General features: G+C 46.1%; 1 protein-coding gene across 2 annotated transcripts in view; it reads right to left on the minus strand.

Annotated features, from left to right (window-relative positions):
* MRPS22 (mitochondrial ribosomal protein S22) overlaps positions 1-19,116 on the minus strand; it is a 586,067-nt gene that overhangs the window by 249,364 nt on the left and 317,587 nt on the right. The window lies entirely within an intron of this gene.

The raw sequence follows: 19,116 nt of genomic DNA on the forward strand, positions 1-19,116 counted from the left end.
TTGGCACTGACATGCTCTTTCTGTGGAAGAGGCGACCCCACCACCTGCACCTTTAGGGAGCCAACAGCTGCTCCCAATCCCACTTCTGAAGCGTCTGTGAGCAGCTCCTGAGAGACAGAAGTGGGGGGGATGAAAAGGGAGCTCTGTATTTAGAGACAAAGAATAGTTGTGTAAAATCTTGCCATAACTATAGATGTCCTTCTCTTCCGTGCTGCAGTATTCTTAACATGAGGGATCCTTTGCCTGACGTGACCCAAAGTCTGGCCCATATACAAAAGCTTAGCCTGGCTGCTGTATGTTGCATGGGAAATCACACATAGGTACCATAAACCGTGGGCCATGAATGTGACGTTCGCACACAAAGACCTCAGAAGTGAATGCCCCAGTCGGACAACAGTCTAAGGGCAGCTGATCAGGATGCCATCCAGAAAGGGAAAAATGAGGAAGAGGAAGAAGAAGAGGCGGCAGAAGTCTTAAAAGGGGGTAGGAGGGAGGGATAGGAATACTGCAACATGGAAGAGAAGGACATCTATGGTTATGGTAGGATTTTACAAAACGACTCTATATCCTTCTATACTCATGTTGCAGTATTCTTAACATGAGGGAGAGTACCAAAGCTCAGCATGTGTTATGGGAGGTGGAAGAAGAGGAACTCTTTATGAATGCATGTAGGATGGCTTTAGCAAAGCCTGCCTTAGCCCTGGATATATATTCCAGCTTGTAATGTTTAGTGAAAGTGTGGACTGAAGACCATGTGGCTGCCTCTAGAATAGTGAATGTATCCAGTTTCTTTGAAAAAAAGCCTCTAAGAAGGCCACAGACCTGGTGGAGTGGGCCCTCACAGTGTAAGTAAGGTGTTTTCCATGAAAGAAGTAGCAAAATAAAATAGCATTGGAAATCCAATAAGATATTATTTGCTTGGATACAGCTTTCCCCAGAGCCCTGGGGTGAAAGGATACAAACAAAAGTACAGCTGTGTACACTTACCATAAATGTAGAAGTTCAAGTGTATTCACTGTTCACCTGTGGGTTATCCCTGCTGTGGTAGCCTTTGGCCAGCCCGAATACCAGAGTCAATGTTTTTCTGCGTCGGCTGCTGTCACCTGTAGTCTGACGTCAGGTAGTCAAGTGCTATAAAGCAAGGCAGCCAAAGCCATTACATCAGTTTTTCTTGCCCTAACCTGTCAGAAGCATAAGGAAATATGGCAAAGTGGTCCTGGTGGCTAAAAGCCACCGTGAGAAGCTTACGTCCCCCTAGGGAAGGAGGGAGGGAGGGAAACCAGGACTGCAACAATAAATACACTCGAATATCTACATTTATGGTAAGTGTACACAACTGTACTATGTTCTTCTTGTTTCACTGTTGCAGTCATCACCTGTGGTAGGATTAGTTAGAGACCTAGGCATGGGTCAGCATGCCCTGCAGAACTGCAGAGGGAAACCCTGCCCTAGCCTTAGAGAAAAGAGGTAGGTGGTAATGCTTTATAAAGGTATGGACAGAGGTCCAGGTGGCAGCTTCCAAGATGTTCCTGGTGGGAACTCCTCTGAGGAATGCTGTGGAAGTGGAGGCAGCCCTAGTGGAATGGGTAGTCTGTAGCAGAAATGGATACAGTGCGATAGCCATTTGGAAATGGTTTGCTTGGAAAAGGGCTTCCCCTCTGCCCCTGGGGCAAAGCTGACAAGAAGCTGGTCTGTTTTTCTGAAGGGTTTAGTACGGTCCAGATAGTATCGGAGCTGTCTGTGCATGTCTAGTGAATGCAGAATTCTTTCCCCCTTGTTTTGAGGGTTAGGAAAGAAGGTAGGTAGGTGTACGGCTTGGTTGCGGGTCACATCAGATACCACCTTGGGCATAAAGGAGGGGTTAGTCCTCAGGGAGACCCTGTCTGCATGGCAAATGATAAAGGGCTCAACGGCCATGAGTGCCTGAAGTTCTGAAACCCTTCTAGCCGAGGTGATGGCTAGTAGGAAAGCAGTCTTCCAGGAGAGGTATCTCAATTCTGCTGAAACAGCAGGTACGAATGGTGGTAAGGTTAGTTTTGATGAAACGTAATTCAGGTCCTAGGCTGGAGTGGGTGGCCTTCTGGGAGGTCTGATATTAGAAGCCCCTCTGAGGAATTGTTTAATCAAAGGATGTGAGAAGAGGGGCGGGTCTGTATTGAAATGAGACAAAATGGCTGAGGCATGGATTTTAATACAAGAGAAGGAGAGGCTACTATTTAATAACTTGGCTAGGTAGTCCAGGATAAGAGGGATGGAAGGCTGTGAGGTACTGCCCCATCTGAACTGGCTCCAGGAGCAGAATCTTTTCCATTTCCCTGCATAGGATTTTCTGGTGCTGGGCCTTCTGGCCTCTGTGATAATGTCTAGGACCTGTTTGCTTAACAGGGGCCCCCTTGTTTGCTTTTAAAGTATTAGCCATGCTGATAGTTTGGGAGTCTTAAATCTGGGTGCAGCATCCCCCGTTCCCCCGCTACCTGGGTCAAGAGGTCTGAGATCAGGGGAAGCTGCCTGGGAGGCTGTAAAGAAAGGCTGCGCAGTAAGGGGTACCAATGCTGTCTGGGCCAATCTGGATCAATAAGGTTGGCCTTTGGTCTCTCCTCCCTTAGCTTGATCAGTAACTTGGGAATAAGAGGCAGAGGAGGGAATGCGTACACAAAGAGAGAGTTCCAGGGGAATTTCAAGGCATCCACCTTCCACACTAGGCGGTGATACTCCTTGGTACAGAATTTTTTCAGCTGGTAGTTGACGTGCAAAGCAAAGAGATCCACCTCTGGAGTTCCCCACTCCTGAATGATTTACAAAAATATGTTTCTGTGGAGCTGCCACTCATGGGGGTCCAGTAAGTTTCTGCTTAGCCAGTCTTCCAGGGTGTTGTTGACCACTGGTGGGTATTGGGGAAATTAGCTGTAATCCCATGGAGGAGGCTGTCAGCCAGAGGTTCATGGCTAGCCTGCACAGAGGGTAAGATTGAGTCTCTTCTGTTTGTTGATATACCACATTACTGTGGCATTGTCTGTTTAGACAAGGAGAACCCCTGGCCTGAGAAGGGGTTTGAAGGATGTCAGAGGCTTTTGTACTGCCATCATTTCCTTCTGATTGATGTTTAAGGGAAGGTGCTGACTATCCCAAAGACTTTGGGTGCACCTGCCTGCTGAGTGAGTGCCCCAAGCAATGTCTTAGGTGTCGGTGGTGATGGTCTGCCCGGTAGGGCGAAAAATGAAGGGAAGACCCTTGTTCTTGGCATAGGCCCCTGCCCACCAGAGAAACTCGGCCCTTATACAGGGGATCAGAGGGACAGAGGTCGCTAGAGGCTGAGAGTGTTGACACCAGAGGTTCTTTAGATACCACTGAAGTTTCCTCATGTGAAACCTGGCCAGAGGAATTAGAAGGATGTAAGATGCCATGTACCCCAAGGCTTGCAGGAATTTCCTTGCAGTGAGGTGACTTCTGGAAGCCAGCTGGGTAAAGTAGAGAGGCAGGAAACTCTGCTTTTCTGGGGACAAGGAAGGCTATTTGGGATGCTGTGTCCAGCAGTGCTCCCACGAAAATTATCTTCCTGGAGGATGTTTTGCTTTGATTTCTGCATGTTGATGGTGAACCCTAGGGAAGTTAGGAGGGTTTTGACAAAGAAGTCCTGGAGCAGCTTTTCTTTGCACTCTGCCTGAATAAGGCAGTCATCCAGATAAGGGTAAATCTGTATATTTCTCTGCCTGCAAAATGCTACGGGCCAGGGATAAGCATTTGGTGAATACTATGGGTGCAGTAGACAAGCCAAAGGGTAGCACAGAGAACTGAAAGTGTTGTGAGCCTGCTCTAAAGCACAGGAATTTCCTGAAGGATTTCCTTACGGGGATGTGGAGATAGGCATCTTTTAGGTCTAGGGTCACTAGCCAGGCATTTTTTGTCAGCATAGGCAGCAGATGCTGCAAAGTTAGCATTCTGAATCTGGGGACGACCAGGGAGGTTTTCAGAATGGATAGATCCAGGATGGGGCGCCAAGTGCCCTCTTTTCTCGGAACAAGGAATAGTCTGGAATGAAAACCTCTGTCTGTTTGTTCTGAGGGGACAGGTTCTGCTGCCCCCTGGGATATGAGAGTATGGACCTGTTTCAATGCCTCTGCCCACTGATTTGGAAGTCTGGGTGCCCTCTTGGAATTGGGAGTTTGTTGAAAAATAATTTTTATCTCTGAAAAATGATTTTTAAGACCCATTGGTCCTTTGTTACAGAAAGCCAATTTTCTTTGCAGAGGGAGAGCCTTCCTCCTAGCTTTTGGTGAGTGAAAGGAGGGTAGAGGGGGCAGAGGGAATCATTGAGAGTGCTTGCCATAGAAGGATGACTTAGAACTCCCTGCCTTTGGGGCGAAGTGGTCCACTGTTAGGTTCTCTGCTGCCCCTGGGATAGGGGCCTGGGTGACCTGTCCCTGTGGGGCTTACTTTGGCCCTGTCTGCTAGGTGCAGGGAAGGACCAGTGTTTAGAGGGAAAGTTCCTGCTGAACCTGGGAGGTTGATCCTGAAAGAAATCTTTTATTGTTTGCATGGATTTTCCTTTGTCTTCCATCTTTTTAAGCACCTCTTCTGCTTTTACACCAAAGAAGTAGTCCTTATCCAGGGGTGCATCAATTAATTTAGACTTGACATGATCAGGAAGAGGTTGTTCCTTCAACCATGCATGTCTCCTAATGACAGATCCTGACATTGCTGCCCTGCTTGAGGCTTCTAGGGCATCATATCCACAGTGTAATGAGTGTTTGGCCACTAGGCAAGTAGAGTGCAGTAAATCTGCTAACTCTTTAGAATTGGTCAGGAAAGGCTGAAATCTTTTGCTTTAATAGTTCCAAAGTGTGTTGTTATTTTAACACATGGAACTGACAGCTGAATGCTCTGATAGCTAAGGTTGCAGAGGTGTATACTTTTTTACCCCATCTATCCAGAGTTCTGGAATCCTTGTCAGAAGAAATAGGATTCTTGGCGGAACTAGTCTTAGCTTCTTTAGGTCCCGGAGTAATGACCTCTGGGACTGCAGCAGGATTTCTGTACAGGTATTTGTGAAAATCCGGTACTCTGTAATACCTATAGTATTTACTGGGAGTAGGTGGGAGGGAGTCAAGGGCTAAGCTGGATTCATGGAAAATATCATCCACCACTTCTAAAATGGGGGGGGGGGTGGCCAGGGGTCTGTGCTGGGGCAGGTCCAGAAACTCTCTTGGTCTTTTCTTAGACTGGGGGAAATCCTGAGATTCCCATTGGAAATGTTCCCTGAGGGTGTAAAGAGTTTCCCCAAAGGAAAGTTCTGGTGGGGATGCAAAGGGAATGGATTCCTCTGCATCTGAATCTTCATAGGCAGTCACAGGTTGTTGTTTCTCTTCAAAATCTGAATAATCAGATTCCTCAGAATTCTGTTCTGTCATAATTTCTGGAGAAGGGTGTCTTTTCCTTTTAGAAGTTGTGGCCTGACTACCCCTGATGAGGGAGATGAGATCCTCTGTCATTTTAAGCATTTGTGCTTGGGGTGGTGGAGCAGGAGCAAGATGGTGTCTGGATGCAGATTTTTTAGGAGTAGCCTGGCTACTAGGCCTAAGAGTATCCATCGATCTGACAAAAACGGTAGTCGGATGAGAAAAGACATTGTTTTTTTGTCTAGATACGGTAGTGTGAGAAGCCTCCTCGGAAGCCAGTGCCTGCATCAAGGCTCCAGACCTAACCGAAGCAGAGACAGCCAAAGGCTCGGAAGATGAAGATTTCTGCAGCATACCGGACTCCAAAAGGGTCTCGGTAGAGGCCTGAGTAGATATGGAATTGGGCCTTAGGGGCTTCAAAAGCACCTCACTGAATTCCGGAGAACTGTCGACATGCTTAGCGGTAGAGTCATCGGAAGGCTTATCCTTGTGTGGTCTGTCTCTATCTTTATCTCTGCGTTTTTTTTGAAATGTCCATAAATACTTCGGCAGTAGCTGCAGGCTCAAAAGGTTGTAGAGTAAGCTTTTCCAACACAAAATTGAGATCCCAAGCAGGAGTAGGAGCTCTACATGGGGGTCTTATGTTCTTTGCCCCTCTAAGAAATTGCTTAAACAAAGGATGGGAAAATAAAGGAGGGTCACAGTCATAGTGAGCAGAAATGGCTGCAGCATGAACCTTTATCGAGGAGAAAGACAAACCCTTGTCCAATAACTCAGTAAGATATTGAAGAGAAACACTTAAATCAGGCTTGAAACATCAAAGTCCTGCTTTGCTCCAAAGAAAAAATCTCCTCCATTTATCTGCGTAAACTTTCCTTGTACTAGGCCTTCTGGCCTCCAAAATAACATTCAAAACTTGTTGTGGAAGCTGAGACCCCTCCAGGGTCTAAAACAGAATATGCCAGGGCTGTGAGATGCAGAGACTGAATCTTGACATTGAGGAAGTGATTGCCCTCCTGAGACAAAAGATGCGGAATCAAAGGCAGAGGCCATGGAGGCTCCCTGCACTAAACTCCTCAGTAGTGGGTACCAGTGCTGTCGAGGCCAATCCGGAGCTATCAGAATCATGGTTGGCTTGTCTATTCTGGCCTTCAGGAGTACCTTTGGGAATGAGAGGCAGAGGTGGAAAGGCATAGACATGAAGATTGTTCCAACTGAATGATAGAGCATCCACCTTCCAAGCTGTGGGATGAAACATTTTGTGCAAAAACCTTGGCAACTGGTAATTTAGTGGAGAAGTAACAGATCTATGTCTGGAGTCCCCATAACACTGTCAACTTTTGAAACACATGAGGATCCAGTTTCCACCGTGAGGATCCACAATTTGTCTGCTCAACACATCCGCTAAGGAGTTCTGTGCTCCTGGTAGAAACCTTGCCTGAAGATTGAGGTGTAAACTGAGAGCAGTCTCCACAAAATCATCGCTTGCCTGCAAAGAGGGTACGAATGGGTTCCCCTGTTTGTTGATGTACCACATGACAGTAGTGTTGTCTGTTTGAATCAACACCCGTCCTGGGTGAAGTAAATCCTTGAAAGCCATCAATGCAAATTGACTGCTAACATCTCCTTCAAGTTGATATGCAAATGTTGAAGTCTGACAGGCCACGTCTTGCACCCATTTTCCATTGAGGTGTGCTCCCAAGCCTTGTCCGAGGCATCTGTCGTTAGAATCTGACTGGCTTCTGGTCGGCTCACAGAGAGTCCCTTGTTTACCTGAGATTCCTGAGCCCAGCACAAAAATTCTTTCTGAATGCAAGGTAATATCTGAATGACAGTGTCTAGATCTTGGCAGTGTTGTGTCCATAGAATTTTGAGATACCATTGAAGCTTCCTCATATGCAGTTTGGCATTGGGAAGCACCAGAATACAAGATGCCATGAACCTCAAGGCTTGAAGGACTGTCTTTGCAGTCAGCCTGGACTGTAGAGACATTTGATGGAAATAAAGAGAAAGGCTTCTTTGTTTGTCCGGGGTCAAAAAGGCCATCTGGGAAGCTGTATTCAGTCTCACACCCAGAAAGCACGTGTCCTGAGAGGGTACTAGACTGGACTTTGTTTCGTTCACAGAATACCCTAGGCATCTTAACACTACCATCACATACTGTAGATGATGCAGAAGTTCGTCTTTGTGTTGTGCAATAATCAGGCAATCGTCCAAATAAGGATAAATCTGTATTCCTTTCAACCTGAAAAAGGCTATCACTGGAGCCAGAACCTTTGTGAACACTCTGGGCGCAGTAGATAAGCCAAAGGGCAATGCAGAGAACTGATAATGTAAATTTCCAGCCCGAAAGCGCAGGTACCTCCTGCAACTGGGCCTGATAGGAACATGAAGATAAGCCTCTTTCAGATCCAGAGTTACCATCCAGTGATCTTTTCCCAACAGAGGTAAAAGCTGTTGTAACGTCAGCATCTTGAACTTTGGAATGTCCAGATAAGTGTTGAGGATAGATAAATCCAAAATTGGTCTCCACGTGTTCCCTTTCTTTGGTACTAGAAACAGGCGAGAATAAAATCCTAGTCCCACTTCTGACAGAGGAACTGGCTGTATAGCTCCTATTTGAAGAAGTAAAGAAATCTGCTTGTGAGCCTCTATCCTTTGCCGAGGAGGAACGTCTGGCATGCCTTTGAAAGGAGGCAATGTATGGAAATAGAACTTGTAGCCTCGGTTTATAATGTCCAATACCCATTTGTCCTGGGTGACTAAAAGCCAGTTTTGCTTGAAGAGTGCTAATTTTCCTCCCAAAGGAGCTGCCGGGGAAGAAGAATCTGGCAGCTGAAAATGCAGGTCATTGGGCTTGTTTACGAAAGGACTGGCCCTGCCCTCACCTGCAGATTGTGCAGGTGAACTCCAAGTTCTAGGCCTGAATGTACTGTGAGCTCTGCCCTGCCACGTCTAGATCTACCCCTAGACTGAGAATCAGAAGAAGGGTAGGTCCACCCCTTAGTAGGCCAATTTCTACTAAACTTTGGAGGTTGCACCTGCAAAAAATCTTTAACAGTCTGCATAGACTTAGCCTTGTCTTCCATTTTCTTCAAAACAGACTCCACAGGGGGACCAAACAAAACTTCAGACTGTAAAGGGGCATCCAGAATTCTAGTTTTAACATGCTCAGACAAATTCCTATCCTTAAGCCAGGCGTGCCTACGAAGAACTGATCCAGTGGCAGCCACCCTAGAAGAGGCCTGTACAGCATCAAAACCACACTGCAAAGAATGCTTACCCACCTGTTCAGAGACATGTACTAAATCCTGCAATTCTTTACACTCTATGCCCTCTGCCAAAGCATCCACTTTAGATTTTAGCTGAGAAAGGAGGAAATTCTGATACTTCAACATATGAAACTGGCAATTTAAAGCCCTCATTGCTAAAGTAGAAGAGGTATACACCTTCTTACCCCATCTATCCAAAGCTCTAGCTTCCTTATCTAGAGGAACCGATTCTTTACAACAGAAGCTCTAACACCCTTAGGCCCCTGACTAATAGTCTCTGGGTCCCCTAGGACTCTTATACAGATATTTATGAGCCTCAGGCACCCTGTAATACCTGTCCGGTTTAACTGGCGAGGAGGCAAAGAATCTGGATTAAGGGAAGCCTCGAGAAAACATCTTGAACAACATCCAAAACAGGAGGTATAGCCAAGGGTCTATGCTGTGGTAAAAACAAGAATTCCTAAGCCTCTTCGTGAATCAGAGAAATCCTGTCCTTCCCACTTAAAATGCTCCCTCATGGAATGCAGAGTTTCTGAAAACTAAAAATCCACTGGAGGAGAAGCAGAAGGAGTGGAATCCTCTGCATCAGAATCAATAAGGGAAAATCTTGAATATCTTCAGCAGAAGAGTCTGAGTCGCCTGAGGCCTGATCCAAACTTTCCAACTCTGGCTCCACCCTGGGCCTCTTATCAGGAGGGGCATAGAACCTCTAATTAAAGTAATCAAATCTTCTGCCATTTTAAGCATGTGCTTTTAGGCACAGACCCTGAAGTACCTGGAGGGACACCAGAGGAAGGCAAAACAGACCTGCCCTTAGAAGAAGCCTTAGAAATAGTAGCAGAAGGCCTAACCACCTTAGGCATAGAAGGGAGAACAGTAACCTGAGAGGCCCCTTCAGCTTGACCTGACTCCTGTGAGGCCACATCCTGCAAAATCAAAGTTTCCCTGAGACTCAACAGAAACTTCAGCCGGATCCACCTGCTCCACTGTAGCTTCTAGGACCGGCGTCCGAACGGATCTAATCAACCTGTCTAGGTTTCAAGGATTTGTCTTTGCGCTTCTTGTGGAGCGGGCGGAGGATCCGACGGCATATTATAATTACACCGCTTACCAAAGACTAACCTAGCACAATCTAACCTTCTTTTATAGTGCTTATTAAACCTAGCACAAAATCGACACCCGACTCACGCCGTGGTCCGTCCCAAACAAGGAATGCAAAGAGAGTGATAATCCCTATGCGGTATCTGTTTCCCACAAGAAATACAATTATTCACTTTTTCTGACATCCGGAATTAACTGAGGCAAGAAAAACAAAATATTCCCCAACGGGTACTTAGCTCCAACTTGGTTTCGGGTCTGAAACTCAGAATACGAAAATTTCAGAACGCCTAACGGCACTTACAACGCTGTTTCTGCATCGGACCGCGGCAAAAAGACTGAGGATATGACGTCGGTCATGCGCTTTTATACCCTGACGCTATGATGTCAGATCTGAGCGCCCATGACCGACGTCAGCCTAATACTTTGGTATTCGGGCCGACCGAGGACAGCGGACTACCCATATGTAAGGACTGCAGCAATGTGAGATGAAGAACATGCCAATTTTCTTTGCAGAGGGAGAGCCTTCCTCCTAGCTTTTGGTGAGTGAAAGGAGGGCAGAGGGGGCAGAGGGAGTCATTGAGAGTGCTTGCCATAGAAGGATGACTTAGAACTCCCTGCCTTTGGGGCGAAGTGGTCCACTGTTAGGTTCTCTGCTGCCCCTGGGATAGGGGCCTGGGTGACCTGTCCCTGTGGGGCTTACTTTGGCCCTGTCTGCTAGGTGCAGGGAAGGACCAGTGTTTAGAGGGAAAGTTCCTGCTGAACCTGGGAGGTTGAACCTGAAAGAAATCTTTTATTGTTTGCATGGATTTTCCTTTGTCTTCCATATTTTTAAGCACCTCTTCTGCTTTTACTCCAAAGAAGCAGTCCTTATCCAGGGGTGCATCAATTAATTTAGACTTGACATGATCAGGAAGAGGTTGTTCCTTCAACCATGCATGTCTGCTAATGACAGATCCTGACATTGCTGCCCTGCTTGAGGCTTCTAGGGCATCATATCCACAGTGTAATGAGTGTTTGGCCACTAGGCAAGTAGAGTGCAGTAAATCTGCTAACTCTTTAGAATTGGTCAGGAAAGGCTGAAATCTTTTGCTTTAATAGTTCCAAAGTGTGTTGTTATTTTAACACATGGAACTGACAGCTGAATGCTCTGATAGCTAAGGTTGCAGAGGTGTATACTTTTTTACCCCATCTATCCAGAGTTCTGGAATCCTTGTCAGAAGAAATAGGATTATTGGCGGAACTAGTCTTAGCTTCTTTAGGTCCCGGAGTAATGACCTCTGGGACTGCAGCAGGATTTCTGTACAGGTATTTGTGAAAATCCGGTACTCTGTAATACCTGTAGTATTTACTGGGAGTAGGTGGGAGGGAGTCAAGGGCCAAGCTGGATTCATGGAAAATATCATCCACCACTTCTAAAATGGGGGGGGGGGGGTGGCCACGGGTCTGTGCTGGGGCAGGTCCAGAAACTCTCTTGGTCTTTTCTTAGACTGGGGGAAATCCTGAGATTCCCATTGGAAATGTTCCCTGAGGGTGTAAAGAGTTTCCCCAAAGGAAAGTTCTTCTGGTGGGGATGCAAAGGGAATGGATTCCTCTGCATCTGAATCTTCATAGGCAGTCACAGGTTGTTGTTTCTCTTCAAAATCTGAATAATCAGATTCCTCAGAATTCTGTTCCATCATAATTTCTGGAGAAGGGTGTCTTTTCCTTTTAGAAGTTGTGGCCTGACTACCCCTGATAAGGGAGATGAGATCCTCTGTCATTTTAAGCATTTGTGCTTGGGGTGGTGGAGCAGGAGCAAGATGGTGTCTGGATGCAGATTTTCTAGGAGTAGCCTGGCTACTAGGCCTAAGAGTATCCATCGATCTGACAAAAACGGTAGTCGGATGAGAAAAGACATTGTTTTTTTGTCTAGATACGGTAGTGTGAGAAGCCTCCTCAGAAGCCAGTGCCTGCATCATGGCTCCAGACCTAACCGAAGCAGAGACAGCCAAAGGCTCGGAAGATGAAGATTTCTGCAGCATACCGGACTCCAAAAGGGTCTCGGTAGAGGCCTGAGTAGATATGGAATTGGGCCTTAGGGGCTGCAAAAGCACCTCACTAAATTTCGGAGAACTGTCGACCTGCTTAGCGGTAGAGTCATCGGAAGGCTTATCCTTGTGTGGTCTGTCTCTATCTTTATCTCTGCGTTTTTTTTGAAATGTCCATGGATTGTTAGCTGATGGACGCCATTTTGGAATGCGAAGATGGAAGATGAAAACACCTGTCTACAATAAGAGCTCTAAGGCGAATGGATCTCATGTTAAAGAGGGCACGGAGCCAGCATCGGGAGATATTGTGGTCTGGGCCCAAACAACTGACAGTATGAATGGAAGTCTCAGTGTTGGATCTGCTTTCCACAGGCGAGACAACTGTTAACTTTTTTTGGACATCGGTTAGTGCAAGAAAAAAGGATCCCCAACGGGGTACTTAGTTTTAGCCGTTTTCAGCTTTAATTCAAACTCTGGTAGTGACCGACCAGCACACTTGTGAACTGCTTCTGCTACGGGCTCCAAGGCAAGAAAGACTGATGTAATGGCATCGGCTGCCTTGCTTTATAGCACTGACAACCTGATGTCAGACTACAGGTGACAGCAGCCAATGCAGAAAAACACTGACTCTGGTATTCAGGTCGGTCAAGGGCTAGCACAGCAGGGATAACCCACAGGTGATGACTGCAACAGCAAAACACGAAGAACATCTGGTTTGACATTCTGATGTTCTTAGTCTTGTCTATGTGAAATCTAAGTTGTCTGTGAACACCAAGGGAATGGAGCACTCTCTCACTGTCATTTTGTGGTGAAGGAAAGAATGTGGGTAATTGGATGGACTGGGTAAGTGATAGTTCACTGACCAGTTTAGGTATGAAGGACAGGTTTGTATGAAGAGATCCTATCCCTATGAAATATCAGGTATGGTGGGTTAGCTAGCCATGGGAACTTGTAGTTCTGAGACCCTTCTGGCCAAAGTTAGGGCTACAAGACGCACTGTTTTCCAAGTGCACATCTTCAAGGTGGCTGACACTGCTGGCGTGAAGGGGGCAGTAGTGAGTTTTAATGAAATTCAGGTCCTAAGGAGGAGGGATGGGCTTCCTTGGAGGCCTGATATGAAGTACTCTAACCTGGATAAAAAAGGTGGACTGAGAGGTAAGCATGCAGAGATAGCTGATAAATGGATTTTCACTGAGGAATATGAAAGTTCAGACTTAAGGAGCTTAAATAAATAAGATAAAACTAGAGGTACATCTGCCTGAAAGGGATCTAGTTGTCTGTGAAGACACCAATTGGAGAATCTTTTCCACTTGGATAGGTAGGATCTCCTGGTAGTGGGTTTCCTGGCCTTCTGCAGGACAGAAAGCACATCCTCTGAATAAAGGTGTCTAAAAGGGATCAAACGTTTACCCACAGGGTTAGTCTGAGGGTATGGAGATGTGGATGGATAAGTGATCCCTTCTGTTGTGTGATGAGGGCCACCTTGTGGGGTAACCTGTGGTGATTGCCCTTGGCTAGAGAAAAAAGTAGGGGGAACCAGTGCAGCCTTGGCCAAAAGGGGGTCACCAACAAGATTTCTGGTTTGCCTTGTTGAATTTTCAGCAGGACTTTCTGCATGAGAGGGAAGGGGGGAATGCAAAAAGAAACATCCCTTTCCAGGAAACTGAGAAGGCATTCACCCTCCAGGCTTGTGGGGAGGGGGTTCTTGTTCAGATTACCTTCAGTTGTCTGTTCTGAGGGGAGGCAAACAGATCTATATGTAGCGCATTCCAACGGTGAACTATGCCCAGGAAGACATCCCTGTCTAACATCCATTTGTGATTCTGTGATAATGACCTGCTGACAGCATCCGCCTTTACACTGTTTTGAGATGGGATGTAAACTGCCTGCAGCGTCACCTTGGATAGGGTAGGCATTTCCCAAGCTTGGACGGCCAGCTTGAAGAGTAAGCATGATTTTGTCCCCCCTTGCTTGTTGATATACCACAGGACTGTGGTGTTGTCTGTAAAGATTCTTAGAGGCCCTGAGTGTACAAGGGGAAGGAATGCTTTTAGGGCTATGATAAGGGCATTCATTTCCCCTGATATTAATGTGTTTTTTCGAAGATAAGGGGTCCCATTGGCCCTGAACCTTCAGTCCATTCATAGTTGCTCCCCATCCCAGATCTGATGCATCTGTGTAGATATGTTGAACTGCATGAAGTGGTTGCAATGGTAGTCCTGGGTTCAGGTGAATTTGCTAGATCCACCACAAGATCTTCAGACATGGAAGAAATGGTACCTGAAACTCTACTAGGTGGGTATGTTGGGACCAACCATTCTTCGGGTACCACTGAAATTTTCTCATCTGTAGCCTGGCTAAGGGCAACATGGGAGCATGGCTGCCATAAACCCCAAGGGGCACAGGAACTCCCTGACCGAAATGCAGCTGGCTAGGAGTAGGTCCTGGAAGCAAGTGGTCAAAGATGTGACCTTTTCTGGGAGAAAAAAGGCTTTCATCAAATCTGTTCTTATTTTGCAACCCAGGAACACCTGGCCCTGGGAGGGAGTAAGTGAAGATTTGAGTTGGTTGACTGTGAAAACCACGCCTTAGAGGAAGGAAATGGTGAATTGTAGGTGCCTTTGTAGAGTTTCTGGATGACCTGCCGGGATGACAAAATCTTCTAAGTATGGGAAGATTTGAACAACTTTTGTTCTGCAAAAGGCCACCACAGGAGCTAGCCATTTTGTGAATACCCTTTGTGCTGTGGACAAACCAAAAGGCAATGCAGTAAACTGACAGTGCAAGGACTGCACTGAAAAATACAGGAATTTCCGATAAGATGGGTGGACAGGGATGTGAAGATATGCATCCATGAGGTCTAAAGTGGCCAGATAAGAAATGGGGGTCAAGAATGGAAGATGTGTTTGGAGGGAAAGCATGAAGAAAGTGGGTACATGGAGGAAAGGATTTAGAAGGGACAGGTCCAAGATGGGTCTCCATGGGCCATCCTTTCTTGGGACTAGGAAGAGTCTGGAATAGAAACCTAGGCCTTCCTGTCCTGGAGGGACCTTTTGAATTGTACCCAGTCTGACAAGATCTTGAATGACTGTGGGATGAGATGAATTTAGTCTTTTGGAGAGTGTGGGATACCTTTTGGGCTAGGTTTTTCCCTCCAGGTCATGAAACATCCTTTTCCCACTATTGACAAGACCCAGGTGTATGAGGTGATCTGCTGCCACAAGGGAAGACAGTGACAGAGCTGGGCAGAAAGGGGAAGATGGAATGTTAGAGTCTGACAGTCATGCATTGTTAGGCCTGTCATGAAAGGAAGGTCTTGGAGCAGTTTGAGAAGGGGTAGGTCTGGCTGAGGACGGTTTCCTGGCACCTTTTCTGGGTTTGGTGGAAGATGGAGCGGAAGCCTTCCTGACAAATCTAGGTTTGGCAGGGTACTTTCTATGAAACTTAGGCACTAGTGAGACAAAAAGGTGTTTGAGGTCCTGCAACTCCTTGCTCTTTTCCTGCAGGTTTTTAAACAGTTCTGCTGATTGCTTTCCGAAGAGAAAGCGGTTGACAAACGAGCATCCATAACTTTGCTTTTGAAATCATCCAGCAAAGGTTGTAGCCTGAGCCAGGAGTACCTATGGAGGACTGAGGCTGAAGCAGCTGACTTAGCTGATGCTTCTGCAGAATCATAGCTGCATTTTAACTAGCGTCTAGTGACCTGTGCAACTAATGAAATGGTAGAAGCCACCTGTGCATTAGTGGGTGAATCATTAATCGAGTTCAGTTGCTCCATGGCTTGTGAGACCAGGTCCAAAGCATATCTGACCACATGTGTTTGGCAAATGATGGCTCTAAAGGCCAGGGTGGAAGATGTGTAAATTTTCTTCCATAACCTGTCCATAATTTTCCTATCTTTATCTGAAGGGAGCAAGGAAGAGGAGGGAATCTGTCTGGATTGTTTATCTGGAGAGACAGCAATTACAGCAGGGTCTGCCATAGGAGGCTTGATAAAAAATCTGAAGTAATCAGGAGCTTTATAGAACCTGTCTGGTCTTTTTCGGGCTGTTGGCTGAGAATCTGGAGCTCTGGAAGCTGAGGCAAAGATGTCCAAGTAGGCTGGGATCCATACCTCTCAACTATACAGATTTTCACAGAATGTCCAAAGTTTTGCCTTATATTTTTCATCCTTTTTTCATAAAATTGTGGCTTTCTGGCAAATTAGTGGCAAATCATTAAAGACTGAAGTTAGAAAATAATGACAGACATTTGAGTTTTAGACTTCATACCCTTCAAACATTCATGCTAATGCAAAACCTGTTATTCTATCAACTTAAGTCTGTAAGAGCAATATTTCAAAATTGTCCCTATTTGTACCATTTTTTATGCCTTTGTCCAGACTTTTTACTTTAAGAGATTGAGGGCTATGCTGGGATCCCTGGAGGAATGGCCGAGCGGGAGATAGTATCTCTTTTGAACTTCTGTCATTTGTGTGGAATCCCATTTGAAGTAGCCCTCATTTTGGAAATAGTTTCCCAAAAGTTGATGTCTTCAGGTGAAGAATCACCTTCTAAAGAGTCCTGTTCAGAAGAACAATATCCTAAGGGAGAAGTCAGTTGTGAGGAATATGAAAGGGACTAATCTGGACAGGAAGATGAAGAATCCTCTTCAGGTATCTGTGGATGGGGCAAGGGGCCCACAGCAGCAGGCCTGGGGCTCAAAGCTGGCAGACCAGAGGAGGTCTGTAAGGAAGCAGGCCTAAGGACCACAAAGGCCTGGAAAAGAGATTGAGAGAATGCCTGCAATCAGGCATACCTTCTGAAGGAGCAGACAAATGCTTAAGACTTCTGTTTCTTTTTTAAAGGAGTCGTTGGTCCGGGCTGAGCAGGCGTAGGACTAGGATCCGAGGACACCAGAGGATTAGAAGAGCTTTCCTCAGTGGAATTTGCCATAAGCCATTCGGGCAAACCTGCCCCCCCCCCCCATCGGAAGTTGACATCACTGGTACCTCCGCAGATGTGTAGGCTGGAGAAACTAGGGCAGCGTCCAAAGCAGTACCCGCCGAAGTCGGCCATCGAACGTACCTCAGCCCTAGACTGGTGGCTGGCAGGATGTCCGAACCCAGAGATGTAGGTGCTTTTTCTGGCCTTGCTACTCTGGCCTCCTTTACTGGTGGTTTGGATGATATGGCAGGGGTCGCTTCCATATCCAAAGCAAGTCGCTTAAGACTTTGGTTTTCCATAAATAAGTTTAGGGCTGGGAGACAGCTGCACAGAGTTTTAGGGATGAACGACTGGCAAATGGAACACGCTTTGTAGTTGTGAGAAGGCCGTAAGCAAGAGAGACCGAGGTCGTGTCTGTCTTTGTGTGGTATTTGACATCTGCACTTACATTTTCCCTTCCTAGATAACATGGAAGGAATCAGCTTAAGGAAAGAACAACAAAAGCAGGAACCAGAATAGAAAATGTTTCGCAACAGAGTACTTCTCTTTTGGAAGACATTGCTGTGGAGCAGAATGAGCGAGATGATGTTTGACTTGCGGAAGAGAAGTTCTGAGATCTGTGTGTGCAGACATCACATTTACGGTCCATGGTTTATGGCACCTACTTGTGACGTCCCACACACCATACAGCGGCCAGGCTAAGCTTTCGTATATGGGCTGCCTCAGGAGGAGGATCCCTCAAGTTAAGAATACTGCAACATGAGAATAGAAGGACGTCTGCTGGATCCACCAGTGAAGTTCCTTCTTGACAGAAGGTAGAAGAGGAACTACAAATTCTAGGGGATGTGCATGCTGAAGCCAAGCAGACTTCAGAAACCAAAGAAACTTTCTCATGTGTAGTGTGGCCAGAGGGAACACAGGGATGGCGGATGCCACGAATCCCAGAGCTCTCAGAAACTCCATGGCTTTAACAGAGGCCAGAGGAAGAAGAGTATGAAAGAGGGAAAGTGTGTCAAGGCCTTAGGAGGAGGCAGGGATGCCAGCATAAGCACTGTCTGAATCCTGCATCCCAGAAAAATATGGATCTGAGAAGGGGTCAGAAAAGTCTTTTTGTAGTTTATTTTGAACCCCAGGCTCGGCAGAAGGGGAAAAGGCAAAATTAAGATTTTGAAACGGGATCTCTGGAGAGGATGCCTGAAACAGGAGGTTGTCCATGTAAGGCAATACTTTGATCCCCTGAATCTTGCAACCTGCCATCACAGCAGCGAGGCATTTGGTGAATACCCTTGGGGCAGTAGAAAGGTGAAAGGGCACAGCAAAAAACTGAAAATGCCAGGAAGCAACAGAGAAAAGTAAAAACTTCCTGAAAAGTGGATTGACTGAAATATGGAGAAAAGCACCCTTGAGACCCAGACACCCCATATAAGCCTGAGGAAGCAAAACATTTGAAAGGAGTGCACCTTCAGCAAAGCATTTAGATGAGAAAGGTCTAGAACTGGTCTCCAAGTACCCACTTTTCTGGGTAGTAGAAGCATCCTGCAGTAAGGTAGAATGCTGCTCAATGCAAGGTTCATAATGTCTGTGATACACATTCTGTGAGATCCACTACTTCTCTTTTCGTGTAATCCAGTGTGGTACATCTCAGGTCATTTACACCTGCATGGACTATGACAGTATCATATTGGTACCTGGAATGCAGTGACGTGAGTGTGTGCATGATAATGCACATCCTGGCTCCAGATAGGCAACTAAGAGTTATCTTCCTGTCCAACTTCCTGAGTGGGGCATCTGTGTGTTGCACAATGGAATCGTCAATAACAAGAGTAATAAGTAAAGTACGTGCTTGCCTTATGGGCTTTGCTCTGGTGGAAACACTGGGTGTAGGCTAATGTGCGATGTCTGGTGTTACTTTTGGCATGTGTTTTAGTGATTGCTGAAGAGCAGTGTAACCATTAGAAGGCTGTGGAGGTCTTTACGATTTGGGAAAGTTTCTTTTAATTGCCTCAGCATAAGACAGTGTGTGTTGTGTGTTTTGTGTGTGTGTGTGTGGGGGGGGGGGGGGTGAAGATGTAATGTGGGTACTCTTGACAACCTCAGCTTTATATATGTACACAAGATTTTTGCCTCCACAGAAGTTGTGTATTTACATCTCTCACATACTGTTTTATTTTCTTTAATGATTAACTGCTTGTCTGAACATGAGGTAATTGCTACATTTCCATAGGATGCCCAAATCTACCAAGATGGCCACAGAGACATTAGGAAATTGTACATCTATGTTGCCTGGTCCTGTAATAGGTGGGCTGTTTATGATTAAGGATTGGGTTTTAACAGGGGTTTGTTTCCTAGATAGCTTCTAGGGTTAAGGCCAAGCTGTTATACAGCGCTAGGATAT

The sequence above is a fragment of the Protopterus annectens genome, chromosome 4.part1 (genome assembly GCF_019279795.1).
Source record: "Protopterus annectens isolate FY-2018-M chromosome 4.part1, PAN1.0, whole genome shotgun sequence".
NCBI lineage: Eukaryota > Metazoa > Chordata > Ceratodontiformes > Protopteridae > Protopterus > Protopterus annectens.